The sequence below is a fragment of the Pseudophryne corroboree genome, chromosome 1 (genome assembly GCF_028390025.1).
Source record: "Pseudophryne corroboree isolate aPseCor3 chromosome 1, aPseCor3.hap2, whole genome shotgun sequence".
Taxonomy (NCBI): Eukaryota; Metazoa; Chordata; class Amphibia; order Anura; family Myobatrachidae; genus Pseudophryne; species Pseudophryne corroboree.
Window position 1 is genome coordinate 598,664,600 of NC_086444.1, and position 15,283 is coordinate 598,679,882.

General features: G+C 47.6%; 1 protein-coding gene across 1 annotated transcript in view; it reads right to left on the reverse strand.

Moving 5' to 3' along the window:
• Positions 1–15,055, reverse strand: part of APC2 (APC regulator of WNT signaling pathway 2) — a 208,550-nt gene extending 193,495 nt beyond the window's left edge. The window contains exon 1 of the mRNA XM_063914312.1: positions 14,626–15,055. The gene's annotated coding sequence lies outside the window, so the exon portion shown is untranslated. The remainder of the gene's footprint in view (positions 1–14,625) is intronic.
• Positions 15,056–15,283: the final 228 nt, after the last annotated feature.

Consider the following 15,283-nt stretch of genomic DNA (forward strand, 5'->3'; position numbering starts at 1 on the left):
CTCCGTCGGGCCTTACTGGCCTCGCACCACGCAACATATTTTCGCCCAATGCGGTGATAATGTTTTGCGGTTACATCCTTCCTGGCTTTGATCAGGATAGGGATGACTTCATCCGGAATGCCTTTTTCCTTCAGGATCCGGCGTTCAACCGCCATGCCGTCAAACGCAGCCGCGGTAAGTCTTGGAACAGACAGGGTCCTTGCTGGAGCAGGTCCCTTCTTAGAGGTAGAGGCCACGGATCCTCCGTGAGCATCTCTTGAAGTTCCGGTTACCAAGTCCTTCTTGGCCAATCCGGAGCCACGAATATAGTGCTTACTCCTCTCCATCTTATAATTCTCAGTACCTTGGGTATGAGAGGCAGAGGAGGGAACACATACACTGACTGGTACACCCACGGTGTTACCAGAGCGTCTACAGCTATTGCCTGAGGGTCCCTTGACCTGGCGTAATACCTGTCGAGTTTTTCCCAACGGTTTATAATCATGTGGAAGACTTCTGTGTGAAGTCCCCACTCTCCCGGGTGGAGGTCGTGTCTGCTGAGGAAGTCTGCTTCCCAGTTGTCCACTCCCGGAATGAAAACTGCTGACAGTGCTATCACATGATTTTCCGCCCAGCGAAGAATCCTTGCAGCTTCTGCCATTGCCCTCCTGCTTCTTGTGCCACCCTGTCTGTTTACGTGGGCGACTGCCGTGATGTTGTCCGACTGGATCAACACCGGCTGACCTTGAAGCAGAGGTCTTGCTAAGCTTAGAGCATTGTAAATGGCCCTTAGCTTCAGGATATTTATGTGAAGTGATGTCTCCAGGCTTGACCATAAGCCCTGGAAATTCCATCCCTGTGTGACTGCTCCCCAGCCTCGCAGGCTGGCATCCGTGGTCACCAGGACCCAGTCCTGAATGCCGAATCTGCGGCCCTCTAGAAGATGAGCACTCTGCAACCACCACAGGAGGGACACCCTTGTCCTTGGTGACAGGGTTATCCGCTGATGCATCTGAAGATGCGACCCGGACCATTTGTCCAGCAGGTCCCACTGGAAAGTTCTTGCGTGGAATCTGCCGAATGGGATTGCTTCGTAGGAAGCCACCATTTTTCCCAGAACCCTTGTGCATTGATGCACTGAGACTTGGCTCGGTTTTAGGAGGTTCCTGACTAGCTCGGATAACTCCCTGGCTTTCTCCTCCGGGAGAAACACCTTTTTCTGGACTGTGTCCAGGATCATCCCTAGGAACAGAAGACTAGTCGTCGGAACCAGCTGCGATTTTGGAATATTGAGAATCCAACCGTGCTGCCGCAACACTACCTGAGATAGTGCTACACCGACCTCCAACTGTTCTCTGGATCTTACCCTTATCAGGAGATCGTCCAAGTAAGGGATAACTAAAACTCCCTTCCTTCGAAGGAGTATCATCATTTCGGCCATTACCTTGGTAAAGACCCGGGGTGCCGTGGACCATCCAAACGGCAGCGTCTGAAACTGATAGTGACAGTTCTGTACCACAAACCTGAGGTACCCTTGGTGAGAAGGGTAAATTGGGACATGAAGGTAAGCATCCTTGATGTCCAGAGACACCATGTAGTCCCCTTCTTCCAGGTTCGCAATCACTGCTCTGAGTGACTCCATCTTGAATTTGAACTTCTGTATGTAAGTGTTCAAAGATTTTAGATTTAAAATCGGTCTCACAGAGCCGTCCGGCTTCGGTACCACAACAGTGTGGAATAATACCCCTTTCCCTGTTGCAGGAGGGGTACCTTGATTATCACCTGCTGGGAATACAGCTTGTGAATGGCTTCCAAAACTGCCTCCCTGTCGGAGGGAGACGTCGGTAAAGCCGACTTTAGGAAACGGCGAGGGGGAGACGTCTCGAATTCCAATTTGTACCCCTGAGATACCACCTGAAGGATCCAGGGGTCTACTTGCGAGTGAGCCCACTGCGCGCTGAAATTCTTGAGACGGGCCCCCACCGTGCCTGAGTCCGCTTGTAAAGCCCCAGCGTCATGCTGAGGGCTTGGCAGAGGCGGGAGAGGGCTTCTGTTCCTGGGAACTGGCTGATTTCTGCAGCCTTTTTCCTCTCCCTCTGTCACGGGGCAGAAATGAGGAACCTTTTGCCCGCTTGCCCTTATGTTGAGAGGCGACCTGGGGTAAAAACGTGGATTTCCCAGCTGTTGCCGTGGCCACCAGGTCTGAAAGACCGACCCCAAATAACTCCTCCCCTCTATAAGGCAATACTTCCATATGCCGTTTGGAATCCGCATCACCTGACCACTGTCGTGTCCATAACCCTCTTCTGGCAGAAATGGACAACGCACTTACTCTTGATGCCAGTCGGCAAATATTCCGCTGTGCATCACGCATATATAGAAATGCATCTTTCAAAAGCTCTATAGGCAATAATATACTGTCCCTATCTAGGGTATCAATATTTTCAGTCAGGAAATCCGACCACGCCAACCCAGCACTGCACATCCAGGCTGAGGCGATTGCTGGTCGCAGTATAACACCAGTATGTGTGTAAATACATTTTAGGATACCCTCCTGCTTTCTATCAGCAGGATCCTTAAGGGCGGCCATCTCATTTGACAAGCGTGTGAGCGCTTTATACACCCTAGGGGGTGTTTCCCAACGCACCCTAACCTCTGGCGGGAAAGGATATAATGCCAATAACTTTTTAGAAATTATCAGTTTTTATCGGGGGAAACCCACGCTTCATCACACACCTCATTTAATTTCTCAGATTCAGGAAAACTACAGGTAGTTTTTCCTCACCGAACATAATACCCCTTTTGGTGGTACTCGTATTATCAGAAATGTGTAAAACATTTTTCATTGCCTCAATCATGTAACGTGTGGCCCTACTGGAAGTCACATTTGTCTCTTCACCGTCGACACTGGAGTCAGTATCCGTGTCGGCGTCTGTATCTGCCATCTGAGGTAACGGGCGCTTTAGAGCCGCTGACGGCCTATGAGACGTCTGGACAGGCACAAGCTGAGTAGCCGGCTGTCTCATGTCAACCACTGTCTTTTGTAAAGAGCTGACACTGTCACGTAATTCCTTCCAACAGTTCACCCACTCAGGTGTCGACCCCCTAGGGGGTGACATCACTATTACAGGCAATTTGCTCCGCCTCCACATCATTTTCCTCCTCATACATGTCGACACAAACGTACCGACACACAGCACACACACAGGGAATGCTCTGATAGAGGACAGGACCCCACTAGCCCTTTGGGGAGACAGAGGGAGAGTTTGCCAGCACACACCAGAGCGCTATATATATACAGGGATAACCTTATATAAGTGTTTTTCCCCTTAGAGCTGATGTATTGTTAGTACTGCGCCTAATTAGTGCCCCCCTCTCTTTTTTAACCCTTTCTGTAGTGTAGTGACTGTAGGGGAGAGCCAGGGAGCTTCCCTCCAACGGAGCTGTGAGGGAAAATGGCGCCAGTGTGCTGAGGAGATAGGCTCCGCCCCTTTTTCGCGGACTTTTCTCCTGCTTTTTTATGGATTCTGGCAGGGGTTAAAATTCACCCATATAGCCCTGGGGGCTATATGTGATGTATTTTCGCCAGCCAAGGTGTTTTTATTGCTGCTCAGGGCGCCCCCCCCTAGCGCCCTGCACCCTCAGTGACCGAAGTGTGAAGTGTGCTGAGAAGCAATGGCGCACAGCTGCAGTGCTGTGCGCTACCTTGGTGAAGACAGGATGTCTTCTGCCGCCGATTTTCCGGACCTCTTCTTGCTTCTGGCTCTGTAAGGGGGCCGGCGGCGCGGCTCTGGGACCGGACTCCATGGCTGGGCCTGTGTTCGATCCCTCTGGAGCTAATGGTGTCCAGTAGCCTAAGAAGCCCAATCCACTCTGCACGCAGGTGAGTTTGCTTCTTCTCCCCTTAGTCCCTCGATGCAGTGAGCCTGTTGCCAGCAGGTCTCACTGAAAATAAAAAACCTAAAACTAAACTTTTCACTAAGCAGCTCAGGAGAGCCCCTAGTGTGCACCCTTCTCGTTTGGGCACAAAAATCTAACTGAGGCTTGGAGGAGGGTCATAGGGGGAGGAGCCAGTGCACACCAGGTAGTCCTAAAGCTTTACTTTTGTGCCCAGTCTCCAGCGGAGCCGCTAATCCCCATGGTCCTTACGGAGTCCCCAGCATCCACTAGGACATCAGAGAAATGGTAGTGCTGTAAAATGACAGGGAGATTTTTTTGTATAGAAGAGCCTGCACTGTTTACAGTACACAAAAGAAACGTGCCCTGCAACATACTCTTACCAGACACATAACAGCCTCCAAAGCAACTAATCAGCACCTTGTAGATATTTTCCTAAGGCTGCAGATAACCGGAGGGAGCTGACATCTGCAGGAGGCACAAGGAGACCAAAAGGACATACGGAGTATCTGCAATGCACAAGTCCCAGGGTGCCAGGAGAGCCAGCTCAACTTATAAGCTGACTTTTGGAAGCTGTCCATAGATACAATTTGCTAAAAAATATTCTTATAAGTGACAAGTATTGAATTTCTATTTTAATATCGGCAGCTCAGAACAGAACCTGATAATGTCATAATGTTAAATGGTAATATTTACTGTGCATTTGTATTTATGATTAAAATGAATGGGGGACATTCAAACTAGTCTTGTATGCTACTTGCGCTTGAGATTTAGGGATTGTTCAGGGAATCAGCCATACAAAGCTTTTAGTGCCTGATTCAGAGACGAAGTTCATATAGCTGCTGCGTCTTTGGATGCAGCACTGTACAAAAATATGCTAATGCCGCCGCTTCCTGCCAGCTTCTCTAATCCACTGCTGCGTCTGAAAACGCAGCATAGGTTCATCTGCATGAGCATCGGCCATCTGAGTAACCAACAGGTTACTCTGGATAGCTATATTTTCACACTGATGGGGCCACTGGCCTTGGCACACCCAGAAAACGGGGCCATCACCTTTTCTGCAACGTTGGCTGTTGGGGGTATTGTTAGTCGTCACAGACACCGATCTGTTCATGACCAGTGCATGTGCAGATCTCACATCACCAAAGATGTACGCAAATAAACGCATATATCTCTGAAATATATTGCTTCAGAAATCATATTCTGAGGAAATGCCTGATTTCCAGTGATTTTAACATGGTGGTGTGATACCCTGAAACTGCAGCCCAAATCAACTGTGGCACTACAGGTGCCAGCATGACTTTAATAAAAGTAAAATGTTTGCTGGAGTTGCATAAGCACTGTGCCAGCAGCCTACAGCTTGCAGCACAGAAGGAGTTAACAGCACAGCTCATAGCTATACAGATCAGTCTGCAAAATGCTAGAGATGAGCGCCTGAAATTTTTCGGGTTTTGTGTTTTGGTTTTGGGTTCGGTTCCGCGGCCGTGTTTTGGGTTCGAACGCGTTTTGGCAAAACCTCACCGAATTATTTTTGTCGGATTCGGGTGTGTTTTGGATTCGGGTGTTTTTTTCCAAAAACACTAAAAAACAGCTTAAATCATAGAATTTGGGGGTCATTTTGATCCCAAAATATTATTAACCTCAAAAACCATAATTTACACTCATTTTCAGTCTATTCTGAATACCTCACACCTCACAATATTATTTTTAGTCCTAAAATTTGCACCGAGGTCGCTGTGTGAGTAAGATAAGCGACCCTAGTGGCCGACACAAACACCGGGCCCATCTAGGAGTGGTACTGCAGTGTCACGCAGGATGTCCCTTCCAAAAAACCCTCCCCAAACAGCACATGACGCAAAGAAAAAAAGAGGCGCAATGAGGTAGCTGTGTGAGTAAGATTAGCGACCCTAGTGGCCGACACAAACACCGGGCCCATCTAGGAGTGGCACTGCAGTGTCACGCAGGATGGCCCTTCCAAAAAACCCTCCCCAAACAGCACATGACGCAAAGAAAAAAAGAGGCGCAATGAGGTAGCTGACTGTGTGAGTAAGATTAGCGACCCTAGTGGCCGACACAAACACCGGGCCCATCTAGGAGTGGCACTGCAGTGTCACGCAGGATGGCCCTTCCAAAAAACCCTCCCCAAACAGCACATGACGCAAAGAAAAAAAGAGGCGCAATGAGGTAGCTGACTGTGTGAGTAAGATTAGCAACCCTAGTGGCCGACACAAACACCGGGCCCATCTAGGAGTGGCACTGCAGTGTCACGCAGGATGTCCCTTCCAAAAAACCCTCCCCAAACAGCACATGACGCAAAGAAAAAAAGAGGCTTTTTACTGATATTTGGTGTTTTGGATTTGACATGCTCTGTACTATGACATTGGGCATCGGCCTTGGCAGACGACGTTGCTGGCATTTCATCGTCTCGGCCATGACTAGTGGCAGCAGCTTCAGCACGAGGTGGAAGTGGATCTTGATCTTTCCCTAATTTTGGAACCTCAACATTTTTGTTCTCCATATTTTAATAGGCACAACTAAAAGGCACCTCAGGTAAACAATGCAGATGGATGGATTGGATACTAGTATACAATTATGGACGGGCTGCCGAGTGCCGACACAGAGGTAGCCACAGCCGTGAACTACCGCACTGTACTGTGTCTGCTGCTAATATATAGACTGGTTGATAAAGAGATAGTATACTCGTAACTAGTATGTATGTATAAAGAAAGAAAAAAAAACCACGGTTAGGTCACTGGTATATACAATTATGGACGGGCTGCCGAGTGCCGACACAGAGGTAGCCACAGCCGTGAACTACCGCACTGTACTGTGTCTGCTGCTAATATATAGACTGGTTGATAAAGAGATAGTATACTCGTAACTAGTATGTATGTATAAAGAAAGAAAAAAAAACCACGGTTAGGTCACTGGTATATACAATTATGGACGGGCTGCCGAGTGCCGACACAGAGGTAGCCACAGCCGTGAACTACCGCACTGTACACTGGTTGATAAAGAGATAGTAGTATACTCGTAACAACTAGTATGACGACGGTATAAAGAATGAAAAAAAAACCACGGTTAGGTGGTATATAATACAATTATGGTTGGACGGACTGCCTGCCGAGTGCCGACACAGAGGTAGCCACAGCCGTGAACTACCGCACTGTACACTGGTTGATAAAGAGATAGTAGTATACTCGTAACAACTAGTATGACGACGGTATAAAGAATGAAAAAAAAACCACGGTTAGGTGGTATATAATACAATTATGGTTGGACGGACTGCCTGCCGAGTGCCGACACAGAGGTAGCCACAGCCGTGAACTACCGCACTGTACACTGGTTGATAAAGAGATAGTAGTATACTCGTAACAACTAGTATGACGACGGTATAAAGAACGAAAAAAAAACCACGGTTAGGTGGTATATATTATAATACAATTATGGATGGACGGACTGCCTGCCGAGTTCCGACACAGAGGTAGCCACAGCCGTGAACTACCGCACTGTACACTGGTTGATAAAGAGATAGTAGTATACTCGTAACAACTAGTATGACGACGGTATAAAGAACGAAAAAAAAACCACGGTTAGGTGGTATATATTATAATACAATTATGGATGGACGGACTGCCTGCCGAGTTCCGACACAGAGGTAGCCACAGCCGTGAACTACCGCACTGTACACTGGTTGATAAAGAGATAGTAGTATACTCGTAACAACTAGTATGACTATGACGACGGTATAAAGAAAGAAAAAAAAAACCACGGTTAGGTGGTATATAATACAATTATGGATGGACGGACTGCCTGCCGAGTGCCGACACAGAGGTAGCCACAGCCGTGAACTACCGCACTGTACTGTGTCTGCTGCTAATATAGACTGGTTGATAAAGAGATAGTATACAATACTACTAATATACTGGTGGTCAGGCACTGGTCACCACTAGTCACACTGGCAGTGGCACTCCTGCAGCAAGTGTGCACTGTTTAATTTTAATATAATATTATTTATCATGTACTCCTGGCTCCTGCTATAACAACCTGCAGTGCTCCCCAGTCTCCCCCACAATTATAAGCTTTATATACAATACATTGATGTGCAGCACACTGGGCTGAGCAGTGCACACAGACTGAGTCACTGTGTGACTGTGTATCGTTTTTTTCAGGCAGAGAACGGATATATTAAATAAAACAAACAACTGCACTGTCTCTGGTGGTCACTGGTCACTGTGGTCGTCAGTCACTAAACTCTGTCTGCACTCTGCACTCTCTTCTAATCTACAGTATCACAGCAATCTCTCTCTCTCTCTCTCTTCTAAATCTAATCTAAATGGAGAGGACGCCAGCCACGTCCTCTCCCTATCAATCTCAATGCACGTGTGAAAATGGCGGCGACGCGCGGCTCCTTATATAGAATCCGAGTCTCGCGATAGAATCCGAGCCTCGCGAGAATCCGACAGCGTCATGATGACGTTCGGGCGCGCTCGGGTTAACCGAGCAAGGCGGGAAGATCCGAGTCGCTCGGACCCGTGAAAAAAAAAGTGAAGTTCGTGCGGGTTCGGATTCAAAGAAACCGAACCCGCTCATCTCTACAAAATGCAAAGGGCATGACTCACTCATTTGCAGACTCAGAGCGGGAAACTGAGAGCGGGAAAGACAGAGCGGGAAATCCCAGATTTAGAATGTGACCCTGGGAATGCAAGGTTATAAAAAGGTTGTCCTGCAGTGAGACACGACACAGCTACAACAGAATGAGAGCAGCAGCAGCAGAGCAGAGAGCAGACAGACAGTGAGGAGAAGCACATGTTTTAGCTAGCTGAAGTGTGGTGGATTAACCAGAAAGATGTAGCCCCAGTGAGGGCTCCCCACATGTTTAGGTGGGGAGTGATGGCAGCCACAGCAAAGCATTTGACAGAGGGAGACATCGCAGTGTGAGAGCAGCAGTATGCAGAATCCAGTGAAAGGGTGATGCCAGGAGAAAAGTGTACTCAAGGTGTGAGTCTCAAGAGGTATCTGGGTGAAGTGGTTGGAAGCCACGCGGCGTGAGTAAGCGCCCCCATGGAAAAGTATCTCGAGAGGTATCTGGGTGAAGTGGTCGGAAAGCCACGTGGCGTGATTAGAAGCCCCCCAAGAAAAAGAATCCTCGCTAAGTAAGAGAGAGAGAGAGACGGTAACCTGATGTGTAGCACTACTGGTCACAGAATGCCCTGGTATGTACTGATGTTCGCTATAAATATGCCGCTGCGACTAAGCGATGCGCTGGAGGAGGTGCCCTGATATGGGATCCACTGTAACTGATATGCTTTGTGCTGGAGGAGTGTTCACAAGTTATCCCTGAAATATCCGTTTGATGTTGAAATAAACTTTATGCTGTTTATCTGAGATGGCCTGGCGCCCAATTCTTTATGCGCTGCACCGACACCTGTAGTCCGCACCCACAATGTACTTGTAGTCAAAGACCTGATTCTTCAGGGGACCCTCTGGTAACTGTGCCTGAACCCATGACAAGCCGGGGTAAAGTAACTGTGATGTACTATACACAGTGACTGCAGATTATGCATACCAGATAACAGTGGGGTATCACACTGGCATTTGGAATCCCTGTTATACTGTATGTATCTGATACACTCATTTACAGAGGGTCATTTTTCCCCTTGCCTATAGAAGGTCAGAGCACCTTACAGTCATTAGCATTCTCTCCAGAAAGTTTGCAAGTGATACAAAATGTTTTCTCAAATGTCCTATCTCAGAAAATGCTTTCATTTGGCTCATCCAGTTGGCTAACTGCTAAGTAGTAACAAAGAAGTGAATATCTTGCTGAAAGCAGGCTCCGCCAAGGCGTCAACATCAATCTTGCAGAACTTGGAGAAGGTAAGCAGAGATAATCAGGTGGGCAGTCTGCAACCTCAGCTTAATAGTACCCAGGGTCGGACTGACCCACAGGGGTTACCAGGGAAACCACCGGTAGGCCCCACTGCCTGAGGGCATACTCCTTCTTCTAGGGATCAGGTTCCAGACTGTGCACTTGTATTATGCATGGTAGCAGAGCCGGCCATAGGCATAGGCAAACTAGGCAATTGCCTAGGGCATTTGATATGCCTAGGGGCATCAGCAGCTTCTGCTGATTAAAATGATATGCGGCATGCCTATATTCTGTATGTAACATTTCATATGCAGATACAGCCACAGTCTCACACAGTATATAGGCATGCTGCATATCATTTTAATCAGAAGCTGCTTGTGCATCCTAGCCATATAGCAATGCAAATAAGATGCATTTTCATAAAAAAAGGTGCCCAACATTAGCATTGAGGCAAGATTTATGAGGACACATCTGTATCCAAGCAGAGGCAGAGGTCACAGTGTTAGTGGAAGTGTGAGTGCTGTGTGCATGTGAGTGGGTTGGTTGTGCAGTAGTGTTTGGAATATGTGTAAGGAGCATTATGTGTGTCATGTAAAAATGCATTAATAATGTGCAACATATGTGTAAGGGGCACTATGTGTGTCATTATGTGTATAAGGGCATTAATAATGTGCGGCATATGTGTAACAAGGTACTACTGTATGTGTGTCATTATGCGTTTAAGGGCACTAATAATGTGCGGCATATGTGTAAGGGACATTATGTGTAAAAGGACATTAATAAAGGTTGTCATAATGCGTAAGGTGCATTATGTTTATAAGGACATTAATAATGTGTCTCATATGTGTAAGGGGCATTACTCTGTGGCATTATGTGTATAAGGTGCTCTACTATGTGTTGTTGCATATAGAAAGGGCACTACTGTGTCGTCTAATGTGAATAAAGAGCAATAGGGTGTGGTGTAATGTGAATAAGGAACAATTCAGTGTGATGTAATGTGAATAAGGGGCTCTACTGTGAGGAGTAATGTTTATAAGGTAAAGTGATAATACTGTGGGAAGTAATATGAATTATGGACACTATCACATGATCAAATGTGAATAAAGTTGCAGTACTGTGTGGCGTAATTGGAATTGGGGTTACTACTGTGTAGCCATGCCCCTCCACAGCAAGAACACACCCCTTTTTGGGCTGTGTGCCAAATGTGCAAACTGTTCCTATTTAAAATATAGGGGGTACAAACACCAAAATAAGGACTGCTATGGGGAGGGGTGATGGTGCTGGGAAAGAGGTGCAAGGTCAGAGGCGGAACCAGTGGTGGTGCTAGGGGGCACCAGCCAAAATCTTGCCTAGGGCATCATATTGGTTAGGGCCGGCTCTGCATGGTAGATATGTTGCATTACACTGCACTAGACTATTGTGTATTTCAAGCCTCAGTGGAGGCTGGCACACCCTCTTTGTAGGCTGGCCACACCCCTAAGTATGGGCCCCTATCACAGAATTCCCCCGGTGGGCCCTTCATGCCCCAGTCAGACACTGATAGTACCAGAGTACCATGCTACCCCAGCATCTATTCTTGCCTTATGACTGTTCTAATCCAGCAATAAACTGGGCAGAGGTATCACAACCATGGGCTCACATCTATACAGTGGTCTTGCACATCTTACTAATCTTACTAATCATGACCTGTTGTTGAGAAATTATAATATTGTGTATGCACCCATGACCATGTATAATTGCAACAAAACAGGTCATGTCTGCTTATTTCTATCCTGTATATCCTAATATTTCTGTGACGCTATTGTACTGTCTTGGGCAAACCTGGTAGTGTGTAGGCATTACCAACAATTCTGCCCCATACGTCTCCTGATGCACCCCCAGTCACAATCTTTTCAGCAGATAGGTTTGAGAGCTGTAATAAAGCTGGGTACACACCTATACAATCAGGTCACATCTGCAGATCAGGGTTTATTTGCAGTTTCATTTTTATCAGATTCAATGGCACACTATCAAACAAAAAGTGACGTGTGGACACATTTTTGATCGTTCTGTCTGATGCTCTCCGCCTCTGGCTCTTTTAGACAGATGAGTTTTGTGGATCAAAAGTAGATTGTAAAGGTGTGTACGCCGTTATCGGCACTGTGATAAGGACTTCCGAATGTAAGTAAAATTTAAAGAAAACCTACGTTAAAAGTATGATTGTACAAGTGTGTACCTTGCATAATAATGTGTAGGCATGAAAGCTGCATGTTCAGCAGGACTTTCAATAGTCAGTGAAATTCTAATAACAAGTATGATTGTGTAAGTGTGTACTGAGCTTTACTGTGCTAACCGAATGAACCAATGAGTCAGGATGCCAAAGCTCTTCTCTTGGAAACTTAAACGTAATCGAGACCTGATCGTAGATGTGCTAAATTTAGCACAGCTACGATCAGTTTCACAGACATGCTGGGGGACGCCCAGCACAGGGCTAGTCCTCCCTGCATGTCTGGCTCTGCCCCCCCGCACAGGTACAAAAGCATCGCATTTGTACCTGACGAGTAGCTCCCTGCCAGCGCAGCTCCTGTGGCATCATATTCAAAAAGACTTGAGGCTGTAATTGCAACAAAGGTGCATCAACAAAGTATTGAGCAAAGGCTGTGAATACTTATGTACCTGTGATTTCTTAGTTTTGTATTTTTAATAAATTTGCAAAAATCTCAAAAAAAACTTTTTTGCACATTGTCATTATGGGGTACTGTGTGTAGAATTTTGGTGGGAAAAATTAATTTATTCCATTTTAGAACATAACAAAATGTGGAACTGTACATCCATGTCACACTCATACACACACATTCATGTCACTCTCAAGCAATCACAAACTGCTTCTAAAACCAGCTGCTTTTCCCGGTAGCACGAAGTGCAGCTCCCTCCTGGCAGCCCCGAATAGTCAGAGGCTTCCCGGGTTGCACTATTCACACTTAACCCGGATTGTTTACCCAGGACGAAAGTCCTGGGATAAACCCTGGTCAATAGCAGATATGCCGACCCGGGAATGTGTTCCTGGTTTGGTACCTTTCAGACATACAGAAATCCCAGGTTGATGCGCATTCACGCGCAAAACCTCGGGATTTTAGAGTGTCTGAAAGGGGTATGAATAAGGGGCCTAATGCCCTATGCTTAGTGCACATGCGCACCCAGTGAGATGCGAAAGCATCTCACTGTTGTGATCGCCTCTGCCTGATTGACAGGCAGAGGCGGTCACGGGAATGGAGGGGGTGTGCCAACAGCGTTAGAATGCCATTTTGGGAGTGGGGGGTCCAGACAATGCAGGTGTGTCCAGAACGTTGCTGGGGTGGGCCACAGCTGCTGCGTGACATCATACGTAGCCGCTGCGACCCAGAACGTAGCAGGTAGCCGCCTTCCAGCGCAGCTAGGCTGCGCAGGCAGGGAGCTACTTGACAAATGTGAAAGCATTGCCAGCGTGCAATGCTTTTGGATCTATGTGCGGGGGGTAGGGCCTGACATGCGGAGCAGACTAGCCCTGTGCTGGTCGTCCCCTCGCATGTTAGAGAAACTGATCGTAGATGTGCTAAATTCACATTAAGAGAGATTTAGTTATTGAACTATAATTATATGATATCTATATCTTAAATATCCATTAAATACTTAAAAACCTAAGGGAGAAGCAACCAATCTCCTGAGTCAACTGGTACTATATGACAGAGTGACACAGCGATGCAATGTAATGATACATCACACCGCTGTACACACTACATGATCAGCTGTACGACGGCGCAATGTATCTTACATGCTCATGTAACAACACTGTGTTGGCCATAGAATCATTCCATTGGACGTGCAGTATGCCCAATAGGATGATTCTATGGACGACGCAGTGTATTTTACATGCAGCAGGTAACGATACATTGCACAGTCGTACAGTGGATAATTTAGTGTGTAGAGTGGTGCGATGTATCCTTACATTGCATCGCTGTGTCACACTATCATATAGTGTGTACCCAGCTTAAGGAGTAGAAATATCTCTATTATACCATATCTACTCATTCGTCCACACATCCAGTGGCATTAGAATGGGGGGGCGGGGTAATGGGGCAGCATGCCCCTCCAAAATATGAAAGCTGTGCAGGCACTGTGGAGTGCTTACCCCCGGATCCTCGTGGTGACTTCTCCTTTAAAAAGTGTGCTCTGTGCTGCCGCAGTGTGCTATATCTATAATCTCCTGTCTTGACGGCTCTTCACAGATGCATTACAGGCAGGGCCGGTGCTAAGGTGTTCGGCGCCCTCCTGCAAACTATAAATTTGGCGCCCTCCTACAAATACAGATGTGGCCACACTTATCTTACCTGCAAGCAGCCGCATCGTAAGCTGTGTCCTGTTTGAGGGAGCGTACACACCATGCGATCCTATGGATTACAGATGCATGCTCGCCCACGGGCAGCACACACTAATATACCACCTCCCCCGCACACAATAATATACCACCCCTCCTCCCCAGCACACACTATTATACCCCCCCAGCACACACAAATATACCCCCCAGCACACAATATTATACCACCCGTCCTCCTCAGCACACAATAATATACCCCCCAGCACACACTATTATACCACCCCTCGTCCTCAGCACACACTAATATACCCCCCCCCCCTCCCCAGCACACACTATTATACCACCCCCCCCCACCCCAGCACACACTTATATACCACTTCCCCTCCCCAGCACACACTAATATACCCCCCCAGCACACAATAATATACCACCCCCCCTCCCCAGCACACACATATAACACCCCCCCAGCACACACTTATATACCACCTCCCCAGCACACAATAACATACCATCCTCCCCCCCACCACACACACACTGCAGAATGTACCTGAGTTTCTGCTTCTCTGTATGGCATGGCAGGCTGCTAGATGGGCTAGGCTGCTCCTCTCACGTCTGAAGGCTCCTCCAGTCGTGCAGTCACATGACTTCCTGTTCCTGCCTAATGTCAGGAAGCAGGAGCCAGCATATTAAAAGTGCCCGTGACACAAAAATAAAGTGCCCGGGACACAAACATTACATTGATGGGAGGCGAGAGAAGGGGGATAAGGGAGGGGGCGGGCACTGCTGTGTCTATACTGACAAGGGGAGGGAAGGGGGTGGGGGCTACACTGCTGCCTGCCTGCCTGTTACTCAGCTTTGCAGAAGGTGCGGGGAGGAGCCTGACGAGAGGAAGAGGGGAGGTCCATGATAAGACAGAACAATAAAGAGCTTCTGTATATGCCGGCGCCGCTGCTGCCTGTCAGTATGACAGGTGCAGGCAAGGGGTAGTAGCAGAGCAAGGAGAGCGCCTCATGAGTGCAGCGCCTCCCTGCTTTGCAGGCTTTGCTGAGCGGCTAGCGCCGGCACTGATTACAGGGAAGAGGCGGAGATGTCCCAGCAGGCTCAGCATAGCCACGCCTTCTCCCAGTAATGCATCAGTGAAGAGCCGGCAAGACAGAAGATCATGGGTATTGATGCATGCTGTGGCAGCTCAGAGCACACTTTTA